We start from the raw sequence: 23,485 nt of genomic DNA, 5'->3' as shown, positions 1-23,485 counted from the left end.
AACTCTATGTGAACCCATGTGTAGTGATGACGTGTGCATGTTTTGGTAAGGCAAGCCTGGTTTAGGTGGGGGCTATGGGGTGAGTAAGTGGTCCATTGACAGGCCGTTAATGATTGATGACCCAAGCCTGATTTATGACCCTATGTAATGATTTATGACCCTATGAATGTAGAAGGGTGCATGCCAGGGGGGTGGTGGGTTGAGTAAGTGACCATGTGTCAGGTCAACCTGTTACTGTTTCTCACGGTTTGGGTTGGTTAAGGCCCCTTATAAAGCCGTGAACAATACCTGTTTAAGAGTGCACAAGATCTAAGAATAACCATGGAAATTTGGGATCGGTACCAAAGCAGTGATGACTGTAACAACTGAACAGGCCTTCGGGTTGCCCATAGAGCAAGGGCAAAGTATCAACCAGCAATATATGATGCGCCAAAAAAAACGTTTTTTAAATGTGTATAGAACCCAAATACCGCCAGCAAATGCTCTGACAGATCAAGTGTTGATGTCTAATGGCCAGCAGTGGGGGTATCGTTTGATTACCTGGCCTGTAGAGTGACCCTCTATACGGTAGATGAAGGAGAAGAATATACACCAGACTGTAGGCTTGGAATATGGTGTTGAAGACTGGTCGGTTTTGCGCAAGGTTGTGTGTCCTGAACTGAGCCTTATCACCAAGGGGTATAGTGTGTTCACGGGCCACGAGACCCGTTGGGAAGGTACCCCGGACTCCTCAGGACAAATATTTCACAGGGTGAAAATACCAGAAAGAATGGCCGACGTGCGGCAGCGTGGAGTTCTATATCGGCACCGAGGCAATCCGAAACACAAAACTTAGGGTGGTGGCCTGACTGGGATACCCGACTGCGTCTGCTTATTCCTTTAAGAGTTGGGATGTACTGGAATTGAAAATGTTGCAACCGTTGGATGCTCTCTTTGTACAGAGCCAACAGCGTCAGAGCTTGTTCATTTAAAGAAGTGCATAATATATACGAATCGTAAAGATTACGATGCAAAAGAGCCTCAAGAAGATACAGCGTCAGAAGAAAACTAAGTAAGCGGATGCTTTAACCCCGCCCCCCAGATACCCAAGGGCCTTGTTCTACAATAAAAAGAAAAAAAGCAGCCAGTTCTTCATTTCAGCATACACCATGGATCTCCAGACCATCTACGAGGAAGCCACTACGTCATGGGGGCCCGACACTAAAGACTCTATGCCACGAAGCCCTACACTCTACGCACCCCTGGCAAGCCCGTGAACCCGACATTTACCCAGCCTGAGGATGTGTTTGATGGGGTGGCCAGTACTATTTTGTGGATACAATCAAGGCCTCTGTAGCTACAACTTTTAAACGTGGTGATTGGCGAATATATACGAGAAAAATGCATCGGCCTGTGAGATCAATCATCCCAGCCAGCGTCGTCACTCCTTGGCCCTCTACGACCCTCCTAGATACTACTTTTCAATCATTTGAGGAGCTGGTGAAAAGACTGTGGTCCTGCCGTTTTATACCAGCGCTGGTCATCGCCCTGGAGTCTATGGGTATTGCGCCGTCTATCCCTAGAGTTTACGGGGTAACCGAAGCCTTCCTACATGAACTGAAGGAGGCCCTCTTCATCCATGAGAAACTCAAAGAAATCCGACACACCCTGGTGGACGACAACAAATACAGGGAAGCTGTGATGGCTGATGTGATGCTTTTCTGGCTCAATAAATCCCAAGAGACCGAGTGACATTTGTTTATTTAGAGCTATGGGTAACTATGTGTCTACGATGTTTGAGCGAATAAATACATTTTTTCTTTTGAGAGACCTTACAAATGTTATGCATCAGATTATTGAAAATAAAGTGAACAATGTAAAGTTCTACACAACCCACAATACAGGGGTTATTGTAGAGCGTGTGTTAAAAATGGAGCAAATCATGAAACATGTCCGACATACGGGCGAGAGTTTACAATGGTCACATATGGTATCAAGGCTTGTTGAGGATTCTGAAGAACTAGAAATAACTTTGGCTTAAGATTTTACATTATTTGTTTGAACCACCCTTAATGTGAATGTGTATCATATTTGTTGTTTATATACTTATATATCAGAAGTGTGTGTTTTTAAAAATTCAGCGAAACAACCTGTAAATCTAAACAATATATACAGGGTGTTGACTGCTGTGATTGTTGAGAAAACGGGGACTTGTATCTTGCAACAAATCCTGAATTGTTGTATACGTAATAATTGTGCATTCTTAAAATAAAAATTCACAAACTGAAATGTTGTCGTTATATGAAGTGGCTCATTACAGTTATTGTACCTCAGAGAGGCCAGAAGGATGGCTGAGACAGCTTGTTGAAAACATATATTATAATCCCTCTAACCCCCGGGTCTTATGGGGTAAAGAGCGTTACAGAGAGCTATAGTCGAAGAAACAGGTAGTCTGTTAAGCGATGCTAAAGTGAATGAATGGTTATCAGGAGCAAGATGCCTACACTCTACATAAACCTGTAAGAAAACATTTTCCAAGAAATAGAGTTTTTTCTACGCATCCATTATCCCAATTTCAGGCGGATCTATGTGACATGCAGTCCCTTGCCGATAAAAATGATGGAAATCGCTACATGCTAACGGTTTATAGATATTTTCTCTAAATTAGCCTATGTAAGGGTGTTAAAAAATAAGAGCGGGGGCAGAGGTGACCAGGGCCTTTGAATCGATCTTGAAGGCAGGAGGCGCCCCAAGAAAGTGCAGACGGATGGCGGAAAATAATTTTTTAATAAAACATTTCAGAAGCTAATGAATAAGTATAATATAGTACATTTTGCTACAGGCTCTGATTTGAAAGCTTCGGTTGTGGAACGCTTTAATAGGACTTTGAAAGAGCGGATGTGGCGCTATTTTACAGCTCACAACACCAACCGATATACAGACATAGTTCAGGATTTAGTAAACGGTTACAACCACAGCTACCATAAGACTATACGTATGAAGCCCTCGGAGGTCTCTTCGGAAAACTCTTTTCAAGTCTTTAAAAATATGTATGGTTTGTTCCCACTTCGCCGTAAGAAAAAAATGACTTTTAAATTCCTAGTGGGTGACTTGGTGCGTATATCAAAGTTGAGGGGTGTTTTCGACAAAAAATACGAACAAGGCTTTAGCTCGGAGTTGTTTACCGTTACCGAATGTCTGCCACGCATTCCGCCGGTCTACAAATTAAAAGATTATGACGGGGATCTTATAGAGGGATCTTTTATGAGAAGGAATTACAGAAGGTCCAGTTGGGTAAAGACAAAGTCTTTCACGTGGAGGAGATTCTAGATCAGAAGAGAGAAAAGGGTAAAAAATGGTTGCTGGTCCGCTGGAAAAAACTGGCCTCAAAAGTTCAACAGTTGGGTATTGGAGCAGGATGTGGTGGAGGCAACGGGGGTTAATTTAAACCCCTAGTCATGATAACTAGCGCATCATTCGCGTGTACACAGTTGGGCATCATGGAACACAGCGGCTTCTACCTGACTCTCCCCAGTAATGCGTCGGCACAGATATATCGTAATAATCAGAGTTCGAAGTATACAACCAATTTTCCAAAGCCTATAGAGTTATCAGAGGCTTGGGAAGTAGGTCTCAGCGAGATTACATACCCCCATAGTTGGTATAATATCAAAGCTAAGGACCGTGATTTTTATTGCAAAAGGTTCTCGGAACCTGCGAAACTTATTAAGCTTAAAAAAGGTTTCTATAGAACCGTCGACAGGATCGTCTCAGAGTTGAATGAACACCTAACCCTGAACAAGATGGAAATATTCCTATTCTACAATCCAATCCATAAAAGGATACAAATCTCAGGGCCTGCTAACGGAGGTATAAAGACCAGCGGTAATTTATCCTACATGTTGGGGATGGGTCCCAATAAATGGACGTATGTGAACGATAAATTATTCCCATTCCCTGCGGATATACATGCAGGCTTTTACAACATATTTGTCTATACCGACATCATAACCTATCAAAGGGTCGGAGACAGCTGTGTGCCCCTCCTGCGAACAGTTCATATAGACGGCAAGGATGGGGACATCGTCACTGTCAATTATGACAAGCCGCACTACGTACATGTCAGCAAGAACTATATTGAAAACATTCTGGTTGAGCTTAAAACGGATCAGAACGAAAACATTGAATTTACTTATGGTAAAACGATTGTAAAACTCCACTTTAGACCCACCAAAACCTCTCTACATATATAATAGCTGTATTATATTTATAAACATAATACAAATAAAAGGGTTATGGAGCACCATCAGCTCGACCCTAACCGTTATGTTTCATACTATGTGGATCAAGTGGGTAATGGACTACCAGGATATCATGGAGCGCCGACAATGTATGGTTCGGGGATAGGAGGTATATTCCGTAACCTCTTCAGGATGGTTTTACCGTTTATGAAGAGAGGCTTCAGCATAGCCAAACCACATTTAAAATCAGCGGCTAAAAATATAGTAAGTGAGGTTGTAGCCAATGCTATGACCCGAAGGGCGTCACCAGAGGTGGAGCATCAAGAAGGCTCGGGGCTTATGATATTGTCTCGAAGGCCAAAAAAGAGACCCCCTGGTTTAAGGCGTAGACCTGCACCTAAAAAGCGGCGGTTAACTGTTAAAAGAACCTCAGTAAGTCAAAGACGGGGTAAAGTGAGGAGGTCTGTACCAAAACAGGCTAAAAGAATACTAGGAAGTATTTTCTAAAAGAATAAGTGACATGGCTCTTTTACATCGAATGTCCTCTGAAGCTATAAAGACAGAACTTGATCTTTTCACGGCACCGTTAACGCAGCATTCAATAGATAGATCCAGTTATGTGGAGATAGCCCCTCTCTCTGCTATTACCGATAACGGGCCTATCGAATATTTCATACCAGGCCATGGTGACAACTATCTGGACCTCAACAACACCTTGGTGCATTTACGTCTAAAAGTGACCAAAAGAGATGGGTCTAATATTGCAGACGATGCCAAAGTGAGTCTCATTAATTACCCCTTGGCCACCATTTTCTCCCAAGTTGATGTGACTTTGGGTGAACGCCTAATCAGTCAAAGCAGCGCTACATACCCTTATAGAGCCATCATGGAGTGTTTACTAAACTACTCCGAAGACACTCTCAAAACCCAATTTAGCGCCGGGCTGTTTAGCAAGGATACTGCAGGAGCCTCTATGGAATCGACAGACCCTTCCACGGGTGCAAACAAAGGACTAGCGGCACGAGCTCGCTACTGCGCCGAATCTCGAGAGTTTCATTTGCTAGGCCCTATACACTCTGACATTTTCTTTCAAGAACGGTTACTCTTAAATTCGGTTGATTTAAGATTAAAATTAACCAGGGCCAAGGATGATTTTTGCCTGATGTCTCCCCAAGACGGGGATTTTAGTTTGAAAGTGTTGGGGGCAACCCTTTTTATTAAAAAAGTATCTGTATCTCCGGCCGTGCGCCTGGGTCACTCACATGCTTTGATGAAAGGAAATGCCCTTTACCCTCTCCAAAGAATTACCATGAAAACCTTTAGCATACCTGTGGGCAGTAGAATCTGCAGTCAAGAAAACCTATTTCTAGGCCCTTTACCTAGATATGTGGTTATAGGTCTGGTTGATCACGCCTCTAATACGGGCAGTTTAGATAAAAAACCCTTTAATTTTCAGCACTTCAATGCAGAGTATGTAGCGCTCTGTCAGGACGGACGTCAGGTTCCGGCGAAGGCTTTCCAACCACAATTTAATAACAACATATCTGTGCGAGAATTTTACAATCTATTCCTGGCTACAGGGCGACATCTAAAAGATCTCTCTTTACCTATTGACAGAAATGATTTTGCAGAGGGTTACACATTGTATGCTTTCAATTTATCACCTGATGATGACACCTCAGGAAATCTGTCTGTGGTGTCCCAAGGTAACCTCAGGCTGGAAATGCGTTTCCGTACACCTTTAACCTGTACAGTTAGCATGATTGTTTACGCATGCTCTGATTCAATCTTGGAAGTGAATGCCCGAAGACAGGTCTTAGTGGATTATTATTAAGGACCTTTGAACAAAGACATGAATACCCAAGAGTTGGACGGGCTCATGAGCCGCTTGATTGGAAAACAATTTTGTGGAGTGTTGGCTTGTGATGAATTACCTATGGAGATATGGTCTGAGAGGCCTGCAATGTTTATTGTCAATACCCATCCTAAACACATGCCTGGTGAACATTGGCTAGCTATGACATTAGAACAGGAAGGTGGACGAAAAATCTCAACTTTTTTTGATTCCTATGGCTTTCCCCCCGGTTTTTCACATTTCCCTAAATCTATTAAAGATTTTTTGACCCTAAACGGTACAAAGATCTACTACAACATCAAACAAGTGCAAGATAACCTTTCCACTACATGCGGTCACCACTGTGTATTTTACCTGTGCCAAAGAGCCCGGGGAGTTTCTTTTGAAGATGTTATGTCTCTTTATAAGGATGATTTAAGAAGTAATGATAACCTTGTATCTTGTTTTGTTAGAAAATATCAAAAGTGTTCAAATGTGTGTCCTTTAAGAACGCGTAATCAAGGCGTATGCTCACGTCATATGTTTCAAGAATGCCACAAATGTTAACTTGCTTATTTTTCAAATAAAAAATTTATTGAATTTAATCATAGTCATTCAAAAGTCATTTTCAAAAGTCTAGCCACGCCGAGAGATCGGGTTTAGGAAAAGGTCCTGAGACGTTCATGGGAGTAAATGAGTTAGCATCATCGCTTTCATATGGGGCCGGTGTCGTTGGGGCATCTTTAGGGGTGCTGTATCTCGTTGAAGGCTTTTGTTTTAAAGCTTGAATCTGTTGACGAAGCTTATGGTTGGGTACACCGGAGAGGGGGATGTTGAGGATTGCCAGGGCCTTAAGAAACTGACGCCAGCCGGGAGGCCTTCGGTCATCAGCAACCTTGTGGGCAGCCGTGGTACTTTTAAGCAAGTCCTGCATATGGGACCCCCTAACCACAGAGCCCTGAAGGATAAACTCTCCAGAGTCGTTCCAAGCAGCTATCCCCTTTGAGTCTTTTATCTTGTTCATAATGTATTTAACATTCTTCCTGTTACGTAAAGGCACATGTGTCAGTAGGTCATGCATAACTTTATCTTCAAATGGCATTTGAGCTTCACCCGACATATTATCTCCACTAGGTAAGATCGACGGTACAGGCCTTACAGGGGCATGGCTATCGTTAGGTTCGACATCTGTTAAAGGGTCCGGTAGGGAAAGGGTTAAATGGTTAGTCTCTCTCTCCCCTTGCTTTACCCGAGTCAAATACCTTTGCATTAGGTTTGTGTATTTTTGAATCTTATCATAGGGGTTCAATCCTTTTCGGTTCAAAACATCCTTCATGGCCGTATCCAAATCATTTTCCGCTGTTTGTCTGATATCTTCAGGACCCTGCATTTGTTTTTTAAGTCTATCCAACTCTTGTTGAGGCACCAAGTACATTTTAGTGGCCATCACACCCACGTGTTCAACCACCACGTCTGGCCGCAATAAGGCTGGTGATGAAGGGCACGGCTATACTGAGTAAAGGTAGAAGAAAACCCCCAGACTGTTGTATACTATGTATTTTCTTTTGAAGACTGGCCCTTTTATTGGCAAAGAGTTTGATCGCTGTCTTTTGTCTCCTTAATTTTTTCAATTGGTTCAGGGTGAGTGGAATGCGTCCTTTGAGAAGATTCAAAGCAATCTCACATAGGGCTAATATGAGATCTGAAGAACAGCGACCCAAGATGGCCTTCCGTTCTTTAGCTGTAGAACCTACTAGCCTTCTCAAGAGGGGGAGGTTTCTTTTTAAACGCAGAGACATAGCGTTTACTTTTTAGGAAGGTATGCAGCAGGCCTCTCCCCCGGAAACAGCCCTGTACGTAGCCTAAGGTGTTCTGGAGTATTTGCTTTTAAATCCACGATTAAATAAGAAAATGGCTCTTTGGTAGCGTCCTCATAGCTCTCCATAAAGTATGATTTCCGTCCAGGGTACATCTGCTGAGCTAGAGTGCTAATTTGCAGTTTGTCTCTAGGATTTTTAAACAATACCATGTAGTTGGCATTCAAGCTAATGGTCCGACTATTTTTACCTTGGTGAAACACATTCTGGACCAAGTAAAGCACGGACAGGTTTCTATGATGAGTATATTGGGTAAAAGCTCGTGCAATTTCAGGGTGTTCGCTACCAGCAAATAGCATATCGTCCAAAACCAGCAGATTATTTACATGTGGGGGGAGAAGTTCATCATCAGACAGAGAATCGGGTATTCCTTCAACAAACTTGATTTTTATTGTCTTCAATAATTCATCATACAGAGGTTGGTAACATGAATAACACCATACAATATTGTCAGGCTTTTGAGATAACACATGTTCAGAATTCTCTAAAATACTTTTTACAAAAAAAGTTTTGCCACTGTTTGAAGGGCCTGCAATTAATGCTGAAAAAGGCAATTGTAGCCGGGGGTCAAAACCCTCGACAGCAGTCATAATATCTTAAGCTTTAAGACACACTGGGGCTTGTAGCATAAGTCAGTAGCCAAAGGGCAATGTGGTACCGTCAGGCAATAGCTGTCTCTTGTCATAGACTACCCTGAATCTTTTAGTGAGTGGTGCGTTTCTTAGATGGAACCCCTTTTATCCCTCACTATTTTGTTGTAGGAGCTCAAAATCTCCAAGTCACTATTCTTGTCCTTTACGAACCCCTCGACCAAGCGCGTGATTGATTCCAAGTTTACACGCGGTGCATTTTCATAGTTTTGAGTCACGCCTTTGGCTTTCAACACCACGTGATTGGCTTTAGTCCTAAAAGCATAGCTTTTTGGACCACATGAGGACCATTCTGTAATATGGTCACCCTCTTCGAGTTCACTCGTTAAACCCCCAAGATAGTTGCTAAGTGGGGGGGTCCAATCCCCCGGTTTGCTTACATAGACCACAGAGTCTGTGTCGTGGTAAAGAACCCGCCTCTGAAGCTGTTCCATGAGGGTGTACAGTTCAAGGCGGCCATAGGCTGTGGTAAATGCTGCAAGAAACACATTTACATTACCCGGGGGTAGAACCCACTTTTGGTGGCGCCTCCATTGCACCAAGGCAATGTCTTGACTCAAGAAGGAAAAATGTGAAATTTCGTATTGGTCCGAAAAAACAAATTCCAAAAATTCTTCGGGGTCTTTAATGATCGAAGTTGTTAGCATATTGCATCTCTGCGCTAATTTCCCCCAAAGGGAGTTCAAGTACAATTTCGACACATTTCTTTTGGTTTTGTTGACCTCTATTCTGTCAGGGTCAAGAAGTATGCCTTCTCTGTCATGGTAGTCTTGAATGTACTGGTCTTTACTTTCTTGATCTGTGACCGATGCAGGATAGCCTGAAGCCATCTGCTTGCATCTCAAGAAGGTTTTGATGTACTCTTTAAAAAGTGTGTCTGATTTCCTGGAAAAGTTCCACACTTCAAAGATTTTGGCCACACGATACCCCTTCTCTAAAGCCTTAGAGAATTCTACAGTGACCCATACACCGGTCAGGGCTCTTTCTTGATCTGTGTGATCACAGGGGTTTTCCTGGTTGTGGTTTTCACAGCATGTGCGACAAAGGGGAAAGAAAAGTTTTCCTTTAGGACCCTTGTAAGGCAACACAGGTATAAACAGCCCCCTAGGAGGGTAGACAGTCGCTTTGATTAAACCAAAATAATTTTGGGGTTCGTCAAAGTCGCTGTGAATAATTTCAGGATGCCCTATAGGATAGAATGAGGAACTCATTACATGAGGATATAGGGATGTAAAATCTACATAGCCTATTGTCTCGTCGGGTTGAGCTACATAACGCAATGTCAAAGCATTGGTCCGGCCTCCAAACAAGGCCTGTCGCGGTTCCAGGGGCTCTGGAGGGTCATAATGGGTAAGGAAGGCCTTAACACTAGGATCTGCCTTTTTGAGGGCTGTCCATTCGTGCTCCCACAAAACCACAACTTTTAACCCGTAAGTAGCCTTTAAAGAATTCAGTTTGTCTTGAAACTCTTGGTACATTTCCCCAAAAGTCTTTTGGGTTAGGACACACAAGGTGTGGGGGACAAAGCATAATTTACAACCGTGGAAGAAACAACCGTTGTACTCATACACTGTCTCAACCCCGTCAATCTGTGTGTATCCATCTACATGGTAAGGCCCAAAAGCCTTCTCCCCCCGATTCAAAGCATGTTGGATAAAAATATCTTTATCCTGGGCCAAGTACTCCAACCATTGAATGGAACCACTAGAGTAGGCCTTGAATTGGCGTCGGTAGTTGTCTGGCGATGGGATAGCTATAGATTCAGGAGTTAGATAGTGTGTACGATAGGTTTTCATGCACGCTGATGCAATAGTTGTACAGCTCCAGGGGTCAATGCCCGCATCTTTGATTACCTCTTCTCTGAATCTGAGGCATCCTTCACGAAGTATAACAACGTCATTGTCACAGTATGATTCCATCTCTTTATGGAAATCAAAAGTGCCATGTCTTACGGTCTCGTACCATGTCATGAATCTCTCACGCTCTTTGGGAGACATTTGATCACACCCGTACATTTCGGGGGCTGGATAAGATCCTATATAATGTAGATTCTCCTCAGATGTGAAGAAATGAGGGAAATAGCCTTTGACAGAGTTTTCAAAACCCAAGGCCTCTGGCATTTGAGCCAATCTCATGGGTAAGAAGCTTAAGCTGTCAATGTATCTCTGTTTGAAGGCGGGGTCAACAAAGCATAATATTTTACTCCCTTGAGCTATGACACTGGGTGCCACGCCTTGCTGTATCAAAGGGTTCAGAAGCAGATAGGAGTCATAGGCCCTAGCATTGTGAGCTATAAACGTGAAGTTTCTGTACTGGGCTTTTCTAAAATGTTTTAGAAAGAGTCGGGCACAATCGGGTCCCTCGGCCGACCATTTTTCACCCTTGAAAGTCATGGTTGACACAAAAATAGGCAAATGAACCCCTGATTGCTGAGTTGTCTCAAAATCATAAAACACATATTTCTCTGTATGTTCATCTTCAGCCAAGGGCTGAATGTAACACTCATGTGTTACTTCTTGAACCGCTTCCGCGTCTCTGCTTTTCAAAGGACCTTTACAGATTGGGCAGTGTATAATTCCACAAACATGAGGTTTAGGGCTATCTATTTTAAGGTTGTAATTGCAATGACATTTTGGACATTTCTTGTTAATGTCACAACTGCTTACAGATTTACATGCCTTGGGATGCCATGTTTCAGTTTTGTGTTTTTCGTAACAGTAGGCCGAACGACATGTGCGGTGACAATCCGCACAGGGGGTCAAGTTTAGCGGCTGCATAGGGCAATGTTTATCCAGACATACTGAACAGTTGTAACGGCACGAGTGCCCCCCCATGCGTGTGTAGCCGGTATGACAGGCTGGACAGACATATGGCGCGCCTAAAAAGGCTGTGATGTTAGTTACGGCATAGTAATGCTCATTTTGCACATAACAGTACATAGTCTTAGGATGTGGTTCGGGTATATTTTGGAACTTGAGGAGAGCGTCATTAGCCCTACTGTGGTACAAAACCACAATCTTGATGTTCAGAAAGTTTTCAAATTTGACTATGTCTGAGAAAGCCACAGCATCCTGTATACCGAGACCCCCCTCGAGCTTTATGTAACGCGGCTTGATCAGTACATCCTGGGCTGAGTAAGTGGGCCAAACCTATGGCAAAACATAGCTTATTACCTGGATTGTGAACGTTTATGAGATAGGCCCTTTTATTGCTTATGATTTCGGACTGCATTAAACTCTCGAGCTTTCGTCTCTGACCCCCGCCCCCTTGTGGTTGGCGTACTAATTGTACTACAAGTTCGAGGGTCCTATCTGCTAGCACGTTTAAATTTGACTGAACAAGGCGTTCTAGCAGTTTAACAAATTGTTCAAGCTCTGCTTCACCATTCTGTAAAATAAGCGATACCTTGCTCTGTAGACTGTCTCCACAAATTTCCAACTGTAAGAGATCCCTAGGTTCGCTATAATCTCTAATCCTCGCTAACAGTTAATTCAAAGTGTCCATAAGCATTACGTAAAACACAGCATATTCCCGAATCTGACCCCCCCATGCGAAATTGAAAAACTGGCGAACATCAATATTGTTGAATTTATTTCGACGCAAAACATGTACACTTCGATCAAGACCTCCCCCCTCCAGATTTGCTAGGCAATTGTCCAACTGTTCAAAAACATCGTATTGGGTTTCAGACTCTTCGGACATTGGTGTTAAAGGCTGATTTATAGGTGTCTGGGGTGCCGAATTAAACCTAGCGCTCTCGTTCTGTACACTGATCTCAAGACCGCCCCCCTCCAGATTTGCTAGACATTTGTCCAACTGTTCAAAAACATCATATTGACTTTCAGACTCTTCGGACAATGTTGTTAAAGGCTGTCTTAGAGGTGTCTGTGGGGCCGAATTAAACCTAGGGCTCGCGTTAAGCTGGGTAATTAGAGATATGATGGTTTCGGGAATCTGTGTTAACATGTTTTCCTCGGAAGGCCCTGACTCATTCATACGTGTAATAATGTCTATGAGTTCGGAGGGAATCTGGGATAATAGATTTTCATCTATTGTCATTATGTCAATTACCCCCGAATCATTCATATGGTTAACTATATCTTGGAGCTCTGTAGGGATCCTGGCTAAGAGGGTTTCAATTGTCTCACTTTGGTCTATAGGGGGCGCCATCTGTCTAATTAAGGATGTGTGTGTGTGTGTGTGTGTGTTTACATGTGTGTTTTTTAACGGCGGTATTTGCTTGTTTTAGCCCTAATGTTTTTTAACATACGGGGTAGCTCGCTACGCCAGAATGACACATCCTGATTGTATTGATGCTCGAGTAGAATACACATGCGCCTCTGGAGTAGAGCCTTTCGTGATTTTAAACCCAGGGTAAACGCTTTGAAAAAACGTTCTTGGTCTATTTCAGAATCTGCTGTTTCCCCCACAGAATTGGCCGATTCAAGAAGGTTGGCAGCTTCACAGAACATCAAATCGTCTACCTCAGAAATGTCATTTAAATCTTTGACATCATCAGGTTTCGCTGGTGTCTTTGGAGCCTCCTCGGGGATGCTTGTCTGGGCATCCTCCGATGTTTGTGCGTTGTGTTCATAAGCCGGTGAGGAGTCTGAAATAAAAATAATACATACACAAATAGGTTATTAACCCTAAAATATGTTAAAAATGCCAAATACATTTCAGATATAAGCCTATATATTAACAATACATTAATTAAATACCTCGGCTTTTTTGACGAGGGCTGTTCTGAAGAAGCTCTGAAACCAGGGGCTGATGTCTTTGTTCAACCTGTATTACAGCATCTGCAGGTTCGGTAGATGGTGAGCCTGAAAAAAACAAACAAACAAACAAAAAACAGCATTAGGCCTTGTTTTAACATATTCCGGCATAAAAAAAATATATAAATATTAAAATAATAATATATATAAATAATAATATATAATTGATTCATACCTAGTCCTTGGAACGACGTCTCGTGAATATCGGCCAAGTAGAATTGTTCGGGTGAAGCGGAACTGTGGATCTGAGCACTAATTATCCTTTGGTGTTTAGAAATATGGGGGACAACGTTGTCCTGGCCAAGGGGAGTTGACCTGCCGTTTAAAGTCTCTGTTCGCTGCTTTTGTGTAAATACATCCTGGGAGTAGGGCAGAATTGTCTCGTAGTCATATGCTTCGCAGAAACCGTTCAGGCTCCATAGGGCATCGTTTAACCTTCTAGGCTTTAGGTCCTCTGTAAACATATAAAATAACTTTTAATATAAGATGCCCACACTTTTTGTTTTTAAGGTATAAATATTTTTATGTATGGAATTCTTGGAGCTTACTTACGTTGACAATTCAGGGCAGGCGTTTGTTTGTCGGCACTTTGTTTCGGAGCCCCATTGGATGGTTCGAGCTCAGTTATACCTCGGAGTATCTGCGTGAATGCTTCAGAATCTATAAAACATTCGACAATATTAAAGCTATAATCACTTTAGCTAATATTGCCTTGTTATACGGTAAGCATACTGATCCTAATGATTGTTTAATATTTCTATAACATCCCACGCTTTTCAAACAATTCCCCACAACAATCAAATCTAATAAAGATTTATTTCAAGAACTCACCTTGCGATAGATCCATTAGACTGTTTTCCCCGATTATCTTTTTTAACGCTTCAGTCCGATAACGATTCTTGGAGTTTCTGGAGGTGCTGTTTGCATCGGAACTAAAACGCTGCTAACATTGCCCATGGTTTCTAGCGCTTTTGTACCCTACGACCTAGAGAAAAACCCCTGAATGATTTTTTTACATAGCATTTGGGGTTTGTCGTTTTTTTCGGGGTATACCCCCGCCCATGGTATATTTGACACATTTCAAACACATGGTATTGGGTGTGTCTAAACATTAGGATCCTTTTGGAGCTTCTAAAATCTCCGGGGTGCTAGCACCTAGATGCATGGGGTGTGTTGTTCTCGACATCGCTGGGATGAATGACTTTTTAGCCCACCTAAAAAAATAGTTTTATGAAAGGCCTTTAAGATTAGGAGTCGTAAGACACAATATTATTGTTGGGGGGTAGGCATCTGTTTTGCAGGCTAGTGTAAACCTTGGTTTCAAACGACCCACCAGGCATGCAAGGGTATTTTTTTAACAAACAACCCGCCCCCCTTTTTCTGTTTTTGAAACACACACACACACACACACACACACACACACACACACACAGCCACTACAGAAAACTCCCTCACGCACATGCGCGCGCACATGGCTTTTTCCGCAAGATTTTTCTCAGGGACAGACTGCGCTAAGAGTGAACAAACGCGAGAGTTCATAACGTGGTGAGATTCTGATTTTAAAACCATTTATTTCATTCAAAATATTTAGTACATACATTTTATATCGTTACATTCTTAAGGTATTTTACGATGCCTTTCTTACAGATCCTGGGAGCTTATGCAACCAACCGCCATTGTCCGTGTCGAGTTCACCCTCAAAAGGCAAGGCTCTCTTGCTATGTCCATCAACACATGGTAAGTTTTCACTCCAGGGGTAGATCCTCCGTCGGGCCTTTTGGTCTTGACTCTGTCTCAAGGAAAGCCTCGCCCAGCGCTTTAACTGTTCCCCATTTTGGAAGAGAATGTCCAGCTTATTCATAAGTGTTATGAAAATTGGATAATCCACCCATTTAAAACTAAACACAGGAATAAAAAAGTTTACATGTTTGCGTGCTCTGGAAGCTACCGGAGAATTGACAGACTTTGTAGCATTAGCCTTATCATAAAGGTCACAGGCTAAAATTGTCACTTTGTTGTCAGGGCTATAGTCCATTGAAGCAATTCTTAGAGCCTTGAGATCACTGCGGCCGCAGACCTGTTCTTCCAACGCATATCCTGGCACATTTGTAACACTTAGGACCTGTTCAATTTTACAAAGAGCCAGCCTGATGTTTAACCATTCTCTCATCCCCAGAGCCGGGGGAAAACTCCCAGGTTTTGCAGGATAAAGGGGTTTGGGTCCACGGTCTGTGAATATCTTTACCGTAGAATCCTCCGGGTGGAATATGTAAGACATGTGGCCCTCACTCGTACCCAAAAATCCTTTAAAACATTCTGGAGCTTCACACAGAACTTCTTCAAGGCTTTGGTCACTGGGTTCATGACAAGCCGAGCATAACATCCCTAAAATTGGCATAGGTGTCATTTTTGTTTAATATTCAGGGGGGTTATCATGTACAGTCTTAAACAGGTATTGTTCAGCGGCTTTATAAGGGGCCTTAACCAACCCAAACCGTGAGAAACAGTAACAGGTTGACCTGACACATGGTCACTTACTCAACCCTGGGCATGCACCCTTCTACATGACATAGGGTCATAAATCATTACCTAGGGTCATAAATCAGGCTTGGGTCATCAATCATTAACGGCCTGTCAAAGGGACCCTTACTCACCCCATAGCCCCCACCTAACCAGGCTTGCCTATCAGGCTTGGGTCATCAATCATTAACGGCCTGTCAAAGGGACCCTTACTCACCCCATAGCCCCCACCTAACCAGGCTTGCCTATCAGGCTTGGGTCATCAATCATTAACGGCCTGTCAAATGGACCCTTACTCACCCCATAGCCCCCACCTAACCAGGCTTGCCTGACCAGAAGACATGCACACGTCATCACTACATAGGGTTCACATAGAGTTCACATAGGTTCACATAGGGTCATCAATCAAAATTTTGACCCGTGACATCTACTTTATTCTCTCTAACCCCCCCCAAAAAAAATAACACGATTGCGTTGAAAATACCCATTTTATCATTTATATCAGAATGGCCATATTCTGAGGCCAGTTTAGCGTTCATTCAATGACGATTTACAACTTTTTTCCATTGAAGGCCATATTGAGGTTAAATCAATGACTGGAGTTTTTCATTGATAAAAACAAATGACTATTGAAAGTGCAAGTCGGTATCGTGCATAAATTTACTGGTCTCTGTGGTGATTGCGTTGCTGTGCCTATTTCTAATTTTACCCCATACTCTTTAACCCGATACCCAGGTACTGTGCTGCAGTCAGGATGGCCGAGCGGTCTAAGGCGCTGTGTTCAGGTCGCAGTCTCCCATGGAGGCGTGGGTTCAAATCCCACTTCTGACAGTTGTTTAGTGACTCTCAGGAGTCATGCTGCTTAGCAGTAATAATAAGATGATGAAATAACAATTTATAATAAACACTCTCAAATAAAAACCTTCTGGAGCTGACCAAAGATCAAGGAAATTAGAAAACAGCTGTACTTAATAATGAATGAGGGGAACAATTCATCTTATTGCATTATAATGAGTTAATGAGTTACTGCATTGTCTTTCAGTTGTAAAATTATCACTTTCTGTAGGCTATGCCTGGTGGCCCATTCACTGCTGACAAGACTGTTGTCGTGGCCGAGTGGTTAAGGCGATGGACTAGAAATCCATTAGGATCTTCCTGCGCAGGTTCGAATCCTGCCGACAACGAAATTGAATTTTCTTGACCCCTCCGGAGGTTGAAGTTTAGTCGTGTTTCTTATACCAATCATATCCTCTCAGATCTCCACAAGTACATAGGGATTAGTTGTCCATTTGGGATAGGATCCCACCTCACACCTTTACACACCTGGTTATCCATCCTTCTAGCTCTATAGGCCACAGTAGCATAGGTTACAGGTTTGTAGTCAAGCCACAGATTTCAGGTGAGATCCCATGATACACTCAACAATACAACAACACGATTCTCATGAATAACCATTAAGCCATTTTCTAAGATTTCCCCCATTTTGACATGTGGAAACCTGTTGTCACTCTTACCCTGACGGATAGCTCCAGACACTATTTTGGTCCTATCTGAGGCATTTTTAAATTCATGTCAAAATGGCCATATTCTGAAGACACTCTTAAAGTCTGCAGGGTAATCGAACTGGCCACATCTAAAGTCAAGCCACAGGTCACAGGTGAGCTGCCTTGTTAAACCCTAAAAATAAATAATAACACGATTGCGTTGAAAATACCCATTAAGCCATTTGTTAAGATTTCCCCCATGTGGACCTGTTGTCACTCTTACCCTGATGATTGCTGATATTTACAGACACTTTTTCGGTCTTATCTGAGGAATTTTATCATTTATATCAGAATGGCCATATTCTGAGGCCAGTTTAGCGTTCATTCAATGACGATTTACTACTCTTTTCCATTGAAGGCCATATTGAGGTTAAATCAATGACTGGAGTTTTTCATTGATAAAAACAAATGACTATTGAAAGTGCAAGTCGGTATCGTGCATAAATTTACTGGTCTCTGTGGTGATTGCGTTGCTGTGCCTATTTCGACTTTTACCCCATACTCTTTAACCCGATACCCAGGTACTGTGCTGTAGTCAGGATGGCCGAGCGGTCTGAGGCTCTGCGATCAGGTCGCAGTCTCCCATGGAGGCGTGGGTTCAAATCCCACTTCTGACAGTTGTATAGTGCCTCTCAGGAGTCATGCTGCTTAGCAGTAATAATAAGATGATGAAATAACAATTTATAATAAACACTCTCAAATGAAAACCTTCTGGAGCTGACCAAAGATCAAGGAAATTAGAAAACAGCTGTACTTAATAATGAATGAGGGGAACAATTCAATTTATTGCATTATAATGAGTTAATGAGTAACTGCATTGTCTTTCACTTGTAAAATTATCACTTTCTGTAGGCTATGCCTGGTGGCCCATTCACTGCTGACAAGACTGTTGTCGTGGCCGAGTGGTTAAGGCGCTGGACTAGAAATCCATTAGGATCTTCCTGCGCAGGTTCGAATCCTGCCGACAACGAAATTGAATTTTCTTGACCCCTCCGGAGGTTGAAGTTTAGTCGTGTTTCTTATACCAATCATATCCTCTCAGATCTCCACAAGTACATAGGGATTAGTTGTCCATTTGGGATAGGATCCCACCTCACACCTTTACACACCTGGTTATCCATCCTTCTAGCTCTATAGGCCACAGTAGCATAGGTTACAGGTTTGTAGTCAAGCCACAGATTTCAGGTGAGATCCCATGATACACTCACGATTCTCACGATTCTCATGAATAACCATTAAGCCATTTTCTAAGATTTCCCCCATTTTGACATGTGGAAACCTGTTGTCACTCTTACCCTGACGGATAGCTCCAGACACTTTTTTGGTCCTATCTGAGGCATTTTTAAATTCATGTCAAAATGGCCATATTCTGAAGACACTCTTAAAGTCTGCAGGGTAATCGAACTGGAGACATCTAAAGTCAAGCCACAGGTCACAGGTGAGCTGCCTTGTTAAACCCTAAAAATAAATAATAACACGATTGCGTTGAAAATACCCATTAAGCCATTTGTTAAGATTTCCCCCATGTGGACCTGTTGTCACTCTTACCCTGATGATTGCTGATATTTACAGACACTTTTTCAGTCTTATCTGAGAATTTTATCATTTATATCAGAATGGCCATATTCTGAGGCCAGTTTAGCGTTCATTCAATGACGATTTACTACTCTTTTCCATTGAAGGCCATATTGAGGTTAAATCAATGACTGGAGTTTTTCATTGATAAAAACAAATGACTATTGAAAGTGCAAGTCGGTATCGTGCATAAATTTACTGGTCTCTGTGGTGATTGCGTTGCTGTGCCTATTTCTAATTTTACCCCATACTCTTTAACCCGATACCCAGGTACTGTGCTGCAGTCAGGATGGCCGAGCGGTCTAAGGCGCTGCGTTCAGGTCGCAGTCTCCCATGGAGGCGTGGGTTCAAATCCCACTTCTGACAGTTGTTTAGTGACTCTCAGGAGTCATGCTGCTTAGCAGTAATAATAAGATGATGAAATAACAATTTATAATAAACACTCTCAAATGAAAACCTTCTGGAGCTGACCAAAGATCAAGGAAATTAGAAAACAGCTGTACTTAATAATGAATGAGGGGAACAATTCATTTTATTGCATTATAATGAGTTAATGAGTTACTGCATTGTCTTTCAGTTGTAAAATTATCACTTTCTGTAGGCTATGCCTGGTGGCCCATTCACTGCTGACAAGACTGTTGTCGTGGCCGAGTGGTTAAGGCGATGGACTAGAAATCCATTAGAATCTTCCGGCGCAGGTTCGAATCATTCCGACAACGAAATATAATTTTCTTGACCCCTCCGGAGGTTGAAGTTTAGTCGTGTTTCTTATACCAATCATATCCTCTCAGATCTCCACAAGTACATAGGGATTAGTTGTCCATTTGGGATAGGATCCGACCTCACACCTTTACACACCTGGTTATCCATCCTTCTAGCTCTATAGGCCACAGTAGCATAGGTTACAGGTTTGTAGTCAAGCCACAGATTTCAGGTGAGATCCCATGATACACTCAACAATACAACAACACAATTCTCATGAATAACCATTAAGCCATTTTCTAAGATTTCCCCCATTTTGACATGTGGAAACCTGTTGTCACTCTTACCCTGACGGATAGCTCCAGACACTATTTTGGTCCTATCTGAGGCATTTTTAAATTCATGTCAAAATGGCCATATTCTGAAGACACTCTTAAAGTCTGCAGGGTAATCGAACTGGAGACATCTAAAGTCAAGCCACAGGTCACAGGTGAGCTGCCTTGTTAAACCCCCCCAAAAAAAATAACACGATTGCGTTGAAAATACCCATTAAGCCATTTGTTAAGATTTCCCCCATGTGGACCTGTTGTCACTCTTACCCTGATGATTGCTGATATTTACAGACACTTTTTCAGTCTTATCTGAGGAATTTTATCATTTATATCAGAATGGCCATATTCTGAGGCCAGTTTAGCGTTCATTCAATGACGATTTACTACTCTTTTCCATTGAAGGCCATATTGAGGTTAAATCAATGACTGGAGTTTTTGATTGATAAAAACAAATGACTATTGAAAGTGCAAGTCGGTATCGTGCATAAATTTACTGGTCTCTGTGGTGATTGCGTTGCTGTGCCTATTTCGACTTTTACCCCATACTCTTTAACCCGATACCCAGGTACTGTGCTGTAGTCAGGATGGCCGAGCGGTCTAAGGCGCTGCGTTCAGGTCGCAGTCTCCCATGGAGGCGTGGGTTCAAATCCCACTTCTGACACTTTTTTAGTGCCTCTCAGGAGTCATGCTGCTTAGCAGTAATAATAAGATGATGAAATAACAATTTATAATAAACACTCTCAAATGAAAACCTTCTGGAGCTGACCAAAGATCAAGGAAATTAGAAAACAGCTCTACTTAATAATGAATGAGGGGAACAATTCATTTTATTGCATTATAATGAGTTAATGAGTTACTGCATTGTCTTTCAGTTGTAAAATTATCACTTTCTGTAGGCTATGCCTGGTGGCCCATTCACTGCTGACAAGACTGTTGTCGTGGCCGAGTGGTTAAGGCGATGGACTAGAAATCCATTAGAATCTTCCTGCGCAGGTTCGAATCATTCTGACAACGAAATTAAATTTTCTTGACCCCTCCGGAGGTTGAAGTTTAGTCGTGTTTCTTATACCAATCATATCCTCTCAGATCTCCACAAGTACATAGGGATTAGTTGTCCATTTGGGATAGGATCCGACCTCACACCTTTACACACCTGGTTATCCATCCTTCTAGCTCTATAGGCCACAGTAGCATAGGTTACAGGTTTGTAGTCAAGCCACAGATTTCAGGTGAGATCCCATGATACACTCAACAATACAACAACACGATTCTCATGAATAACCATTAAGCCATTTTCTAAGATTTCCCCCATTTTGACATGTGGAAACCTGTTGTCACTCTTACCCTGACGGATAGCTCCAGACACTTTTTTGGTCCTGTCTGAGGCATTTTTAAATTCATGTCAAAATGGCCATATTCTGAAGACACTCTTAAAGTCTGCAGGGTAATCGAACTGGCCACATCTAAAGTCAAGCCACAGGTCACAGGTGAGCTGCCTTGTTAAACCCCCCCCAAAAAAATAACACGATTGCGTTGAAAATACCCATTAAGCCATTTGTTAAGATTTCCCCCATGTGGACCTGTTGTCACTCTTACCCTGATGATTGCTGATATTTACAGACACTTTTTCGGTCTTATCTGAGGAATTTTATCATTTATATCAGAATGGCCATATTCTGAGGCCAGTTTAGCGTTCATTCAATGACGATTTACTACTCTTTTCCATTGAAGGCCATATTGAGGTTAAATCAATGACTGGAGTTTTTCATTGATAAAAACAAATGACTATTGAAAGTGCAAGTCGGTATCGTGCATAAATATAATGGTCTCTGTGGTGATTTTAGAAGGCTGTGCCTATTTCTACTTTTTCCCCATACTCTTTATCCCGATACCCAGGTACTGTGCTGTAGTCAGGATGGCCGAGCCGTCTAAGGCGCTGCGTTCAGCTCGCAGTCTCCCATGGAGGCGTGGGTTCAAATCCCACTTCTGAAAGTTGTTTAGTGCCTCTCAGGAGTCATGCTGCTTAGCAGTAATAATAAGATGATGAAATAACAATTTATAATTAACACTCTCAAATGCAAACCTTCTGGAGCTGAGCAAAGATCAAGGAAAATAAGAAAACAGCTCTACTTAATAATGAATGAGGGGAACATTTCATGATGTACCAATACTATTAATGTACTGGTACCGAATACAAAACATTCACAGTGATGATGGCCCATGTTGACTCCAATGCTTCCCACAGTTGTGTCAAGTTGGCTGTATGTCTTTTGAGTGGTGGAACATTCTTGATACACACGGGAAACTGTTGAGCGTAAAAAATACAGCAGCGGTGCAGTTCTTGACACAAACTGGTACCCCTGGCACCGACTACCATGCCCCGTTGAAAGGCACGTAAATATTTTGTCTTGCCCATTCACCCTCTGAATGGCACACATACACAATCCAAGTCTAAATTGTCTCAAGCCTTACAATATTTTTTTATCTATACTGATTTAGGTGGATTTAACTAGTGACATCCATAAGGGATTATAGCGTTAACCTGGATTCACCTGGTCAGCATATGTCATGGAAAGAGCAGGTGTTGTTAATGTTTTATACACTCAGTGTAAATTAGTTATTTTCAACCATTAACTGGGGCCTTGTTGAGGCCTTATCTAAGTTAGTAATGGCTGATTGACAATAAAGTATTATTTTGATGTATGGAAAATATATGGTATGCAATTCCTATGTAGAGAAGGTTCTCTCTGGTAGTTGTTCAATATGACTTCAACTTTTACAGGGCACTGTGGTAAAATAGATGTTTAATCTCAGTGTGACTCCCTGTTTAAATAAAAGTTCAATAAAATTTAAAAAACATCAACACACACACAGGATATGGGGTACACATGCTATCACATCATTACATATTAGGCCCTACTGGACCTGCATTCCAGCACCATTCCAGCATCTGGAATTGACTCATGTTTGAGGTGGGGCATCAATACATGTGGGGGAAGAGGTGGCTGTCGAATGTATGATTCTGATATGTACAGGTAAGTTTATGTTTGTGTCCGTAATCTGAGGTGTGTTTGAATATGAATGAGCAGCAGTGTTGTGATCTGTCCTATCCCGTCCTTGCAGAGTGATCTTCCTTGGCCTTCCGTGAACTTCACATGTCTCGGTGGTTCCTCCTCAGGAGGGAGGGAGACACCACCACGGGACAGACCCCACACTCACCGCTAGAGATCGAACTTCAGACTCCCTCCAAAACCACTGAACCCCTCAACACACCGAAAGAGTTTATGATGCACACCCTTAGAGGGAGCCGGAACAGGATAACTCCCTCCACCCTCACAAAGACACAGAGGAGGATGAACTATCCAACACCCAGGGAGAGAGAACGAGTGACCTCAGTCGAACACAGTCCGAAAGAGGAGGTGGAAGAGGCATTCGATAGAGGAGGAGGTTACC

At 42.4% G+C, this 23,485-nt stretch overlaps 8 non-coding genes across 8 annotated transcripts; all 8 read left to right on the top strand.

Moving 5' to 3' along the window:
- Positions 1-16,627: 16,627 nt before the first annotated feature.
- trnal-cag (transfer RNA leucine (anticodon CAG)) lies at positions 16,628-16,710 on the top strand. Its single transcript has one exon. It is a non-coding gene; the product is annotated as a tRNA-Leu (tRNA).
- A 271-nt stretch (positions 16,711-16,981) lies between these two features.
- trnas-aga (transfer RNA serine (anticodon AGA)) lies at positions 16,982-17,063 on the top strand. Its single transcript has one exon. It is a non-coding gene; the product is annotated as a tRNA-Ser (tRNA).
- Positions 17,064-17,957: 894 nt separating this feature from the next.
- Positions 17,958-18,040, top strand: trnal-cag (transfer RNA leucine (anticodon CAG)). The gene has a single exon. It is a non-coding gene; the product is annotated as a tRNA-Leu (tRNA).
- A 271-nt stretch (positions 18,041-18,311) lies between these two features.
- On the top strand, positions 18,312-18,393 carry trnas-aga (transfer RNA serine (anticodon AGA)). The gene has a single exon. It is a non-coding gene; the product is annotated as a tRNA-Ser (tRNA).
- Positions 18,394-19,281: 888 nt separating this feature from the next.
- trnal-cag (transfer RNA leucine (anticodon CAG)) lies at positions 19,282-19,364 on the top strand. The gene has a single exon. It is a non-coding gene; the product is annotated as a tRNA-Leu (tRNA).
- Positions 19,365-19,635: 271 nt separating this feature from the next.
- trnas-aga (transfer RNA serine (anticodon AGA)) lies at positions 19,636-19,717 on the top strand. The gene has a single exon. It is a non-coding gene; the product is annotated as a tRNA-Ser (tRNA).
- An 893-nt stretch (positions 19,718-20,610) lies between these two features.
- Positions 20,611-20,693, top strand: trnal-cag (transfer RNA leucine (anticodon CAG)). Its single transcript has one exon. It is a non-coding gene; the product is annotated as a tRNA-Leu (tRNA).
- Positions 20,694-20,964: 271 nt separating this feature from the next.
- trnas-aga (transfer RNA serine (anticodon AGA)) lies at positions 20,965-21,046 on the top strand. The gene has a single exon. It is a non-coding gene; the product is annotated as a tRNA-Ser (tRNA).
- Positions 21,047-23,485: the final 2,439 nt, after the last annotated feature.

This window comes from Oncorhynchus kisutch, unplaced genomic scaffold (genome assembly GCF_002021735.2).
Source record: "Oncorhynchus kisutch isolate 150728-3 unplaced genomic scaffold, Okis_V2 scaffold1720, whole genome shotgun sequence".
Lineage (NCBI taxonomy): Eukaryota > Metazoa > Chordata > Actinopteri > Salmoniformes > Salmonidae > Oncorhynchus > Oncorhynchus kisutch.
The sequence above is the reverse complement of the archived record's forward strand: the minus strand, read 5'-3'. Positions and strand labels throughout refer to the sequence as shown.